Source organism: Ursus arctos, chromosome X (genome assembly GCF_023065955.2).
Source record: "Ursus arctos isolate Adak ecotype North America chromosome X, UrsArc2.0, whole genome shotgun sequence".
Taxonomy (NCBI): Eukaryota; Metazoa; Chordata; class Mammalia; order Carnivora; family Ursidae; genus Ursus; species Ursus arctos.
The window spans coordinates 68342623-68347106 of record NC_079873.1 but is presented as its reverse complement, the minus strand read 5'-3'; the positions used below and the strand labels follow the sequence as shown (position 1 = coordinate 68347106).

The 4484-nt window shown below is 36.4% G+C and overlaps 1 pseudogene; it reads left to right on the top strand.

The window, feature by feature from the left end:
- The first annotated feature begins 2310 nt into the window (after positions 1-2310).
- LOC113242167 (cytochrome c oxidase subunit 1-like) lies at positions 2311-3843 on the top strand (annotated as a pseudogene).
- The last annotated feature ends 641 nt before the right edge of the window (positions 3844-4484 follow it).

Sequence of the window (4484 nt, the reverse complement as noted above, 5' to 3'; positions counted from 1 at the left end):
TATCAGATAAAAGGTTAGTATCCAAAATCTGTAAAGAACTTCTCAAACCCAACACCCAAAAATCAAAGAATCCAGTTAAGAAATGGGTAGAAGAGGGATGCCTGGGTGGCTCAGTCAGTTAAACATCTGTCTCTTGACTTCGGCTCAGCATGATCTCAGGGTCATGAGATGGAGCCCTGTGTCAGGCTCTTCACTCAGCTCAGAGTCTGCTTGAAATTCTGTCTCTCCCTCACCCTCTGCCCTTCCCCCCACTCATGCTCTCTCTCTCTAAATAAATAAAATATTAAAAAATGAAACGGGCAGAAGATATGAATAGACATTTTTCCAAAGAAGACATACAAATAACTAAGACACATGAAAAGATATTCAACATCACTCATCATCAGGGAAATATGAATCAAAACCACAATGAGATACTCCCTCACACCTGTCAGAATGGCTAAAATTGATAACTCAGGAAATAACAGCTGTTCTTGGGAATGCAGAGAAAGGGGAACCCTCTTGCACTGTTGGTGGAAAGTGAAGTGGTGCAGCCAAAACAGTATGGGGTTCCTCAAAAAGTTAAAAATAGAACTACATTATGACCCAGCAATTGCACTACTAGGTACTTACCCAAAGGATACAAAAATACTGATTTGAAGGAGCACATGCTCCCCAATGTTTATGGCAGCATTATCAACAATAGTGAAATTATGGGAAGAGCCCAAATGTCCACTGACTAATAAATGGATAAAGAAGATGTGGTATATATATATATACAATGGAATATTACGTGGAGATCAAAAAGAATGAAATCTTGCCATTTGCAACAACATGAATGGAGCTAGAGTGTATTATGCTAAGTGAGTAAGTCAGTCAGAGAAAGACAAATATATGATTTCACTTGTAGGCAGAATTTAACAAACAAAACAGGTGAATATAGGGGAAGGGGAGGAAAAATAAAATAAGATAAAAACAGAGAGGGAAGCAAACCATAAGAGACTCTTAACTATAGAGAACAAACTGAGGGTTACTGGAGGGGAGGTGGTTGGAGGGATGGGATAACTAGGTGATGGGCATTAAGGAGGGCACATGATGTGATGAGCAATGGGTGTTATACACAACTGATAAATTACTGAACACTACATCTGAAACTAATGATGTACTATAAGGTTTGATTCTTTTTTATTGGCTCGCACACCATATTTCATATATTCCATTCCGTATATTCCATACACATTATATATATATATATATATATATATATATATATATATATATATATATATATATATATCTCACATCTTCTTTATTCATTCATCAGTTGACAGGTATTTGGGCTTTCCATTTGTGATGACATGAATGAAGCTAGAGAATATTATGCTATGTGAAATAAGTCAGCCAGAGAAAGACATACACCATATGATTTCACTCATATATGGCATATAAGAAACAAAACAAATGAACACAGGGGAGGAGGAGAAGCGAACCAAGAAACAGACACTTCACTATAGAGAACAAACTGATGGAGAAGAAGTGGATGGGGTTCGGAGTGGGATGGATTAAATAGGTGATGGGGATTAAGGAGGGCACTTGTTGCGATGAGCACCAAGTTTTGTACATCAGTATTGTATCACCAAATTCTACTCCTGAAACTAATTTTATATTGTGTGTTAACTAACTGGAGATTAAATAAAAACTTGAAGAAAAAAGAAGAAACTAAAAAAATGATTTCATTATTATACCAACACTAATAGCAATTATAGCACTACTCAACTTATAGTTCTGCATGATTAGCTCATTCTACATTATTAACCATATTCCCCTCAATAAGACATAAAAATAAAATGATAGTTTGAAAACATAAAGCAACTAATTTATTTATAAACATTAATCATAACCTCAGCAATAACACTCCCACTTACACCAATACTATCAATCTGGACTAGGAAGTTAGGTTAAAAAGACCAAGAGCCTTCAAAACCCTGAGCAAGAGTAATTCACTTAATTCTTGAAAAAGATAAAGGATTGCAAGACTCTATCTACATCAACTGAATACAAATCAAACACTTTAATTAAGTTAAATCCTTACTAGATTGGTGGGTTTCTACCCCTATGAAATTTTAGTTAACAGCTAAAAAGTCTAATGAACTGGCTTCAATCTACTTCTGCAGTCTAGGGGAAAAAAGGAAGGAGAAACACTGGCAGAATTGAAGCTGCTTCTTTGAATTTGCAATTCAATATAATTATTCACTACAGAGCTTGGCAAAAAGAGGGCTTAACCTTTGTTTTTAGAGTTACAGTCTAATGTTTTCCTCAGCCATTTTACCTATGTTCATAAACCACTGATTATTTTTCACAAATCGTGAAGATATTGGCACCCTGTACCTTCTATTTGGTGCATGAGCTGGAATAGTGGGAACCACCCTAAGCCTTCTAATGCATGCCAAACTAGGTCAATCTGGAGCTTTACTGGATGATGACAACATTCCTAATGTAATTGTCACTGCCCACACACATTCATAATAATTTTCTTTACACTAATGTATATTATTATTGGAGGGTTTGGAAACTGACTAGTACCACTAATCATTAGAGCACCTGATATAGCATTTCTCTGAATAAATAATATAAGCTTCTGCCTATTACCACCATCATTTCTACTCTTACAACATCCATAGTTGAAGCAGACACAGGAACTGGTCGGCCTGTATAACCTCCTCTAGCTGGCAATCTAGCACACACAGGAGCAATAGATCTAACTAATTTTTCCCTTCATTTAGCAGGTGCATCCTCAATTTTAGGGGCTATCAACTTCATTACTATATCAACATGAAGCCATCTGCTATATATCAATACCAAACACCTTTATTCATTTGATCTGTCCTAATTACAGCTGTTCTTCTACTTGTGTCCTTCCAGTTTTCGCAGTTGGAATTGCTATGTTACTAACAGACCACAACCTAAATACCTCATTCTTTGACCCCGCAGGAGGAGGAGACACATTCTATAACAGCATCTATATTGATTCTTCAGACACCCTGAAATGTATATCCTACTTTTAACCTGGTTTTGGAATGATTCACATATCGTGACCTATTATTCAGGAGAAAAAAAAGAACCCTGTACATACATAGTAATAGTTTGAGCCATAATATTCATCATCCTAGGTTTCATTGCATGAGCTCACCATATATTTACTGTAGGCATGGATATTGACACATAGCATACCTTACATCAGCCACCGTAATTATTGCTATCCCAACAGGAATAAAAGTATTTAGTTGACTAACAATCTTTCATGGAGGTAACATCAAATGATCACCAGCCATACAATGAGCCCTGGGTGTTTTCTTTTTATTCACAGTGGTGGGTCTAACAGGAATTGTATTGGCTAATTCATCCTTAGATATTGTCCTCCATGACACACATTATACATAGTAGCACATTTCCACTGTGTCTTATCAATAGAAGGAGTATTCGCTATCGTTAGAGGTTTCATTCATTGATTCCTACTATTTTCAGGCTGCACACTCGATTCTACCTGAGCAAAAATTCACTTCACAATTATGTTTGTTGAGGTTAATATAACCTTCTTCCCACAACACTTTCTCGGCTAATCAAGAATACCTTGATGCTATTCCAATTATCCAGATGTATACATAACATGAGATACCATCTCACCTACAGGCTCATTCATCATATCAAAGCAGTAATATTAATAATTTTAATAGTTTGAGAAGTCTTAGCATCTATACAAGACGTAGTGTGATAGAAGTGATTAATACCATCCTCAAAAGACTGCATTGGTGCCCTCCTCCATATCACATATTTGAAGAATCCACTTACATAAATCGAAAATAAGAAAGGAAGGTGTCAAACCCTCTCAAACTGGTTTCAAGCCAACACCATAACTGTATGTCTTTCTCAATAATGAGGTATTAGTAAAAATTACAAACTTTGTCAAAGTTAAATTACAGGTTAAAGTCCTTTATATCTCTATTGCATACCCCCTTTATATTAGGTTTCCAAGAATCAACATCTCTAATCATAAAAGAGCACTTACATTTTCCTTTTTTTAAAATAATTTTTATTTTGTTATATTAGTCACCATACAGTACACTTCTAGTTTTTGATGCAATGTTCCATGATTCATTATTTGCGTATAACACCCAGTGCACCATGCAATATGTGCTCTCCTTAATATCCATCACTGGCCTATCCCAATCCCCCAGCCCCCTCCCCTCTGAAGCCCTCAGTTTGTTTCCCAGGGTCCACAGTCTCTCGTGGTTCATTCCCCCTTCTGTTTACTCCCCCCTTCATTCTTCCCTTCCTTCTTCTACCGATCTTCCTAGTTCTTATGTTCCATAAATGAGTGAAACCATATGATAATTGTCTTTCTCTGCTTGACTTATTTCACTTAGCATAATCTCCTCCAGTCCCGTCCATGATGCTGCAAATGTTGGGAAATCATTCTTTCTGATGGCTGAGTAATATTCCATTGT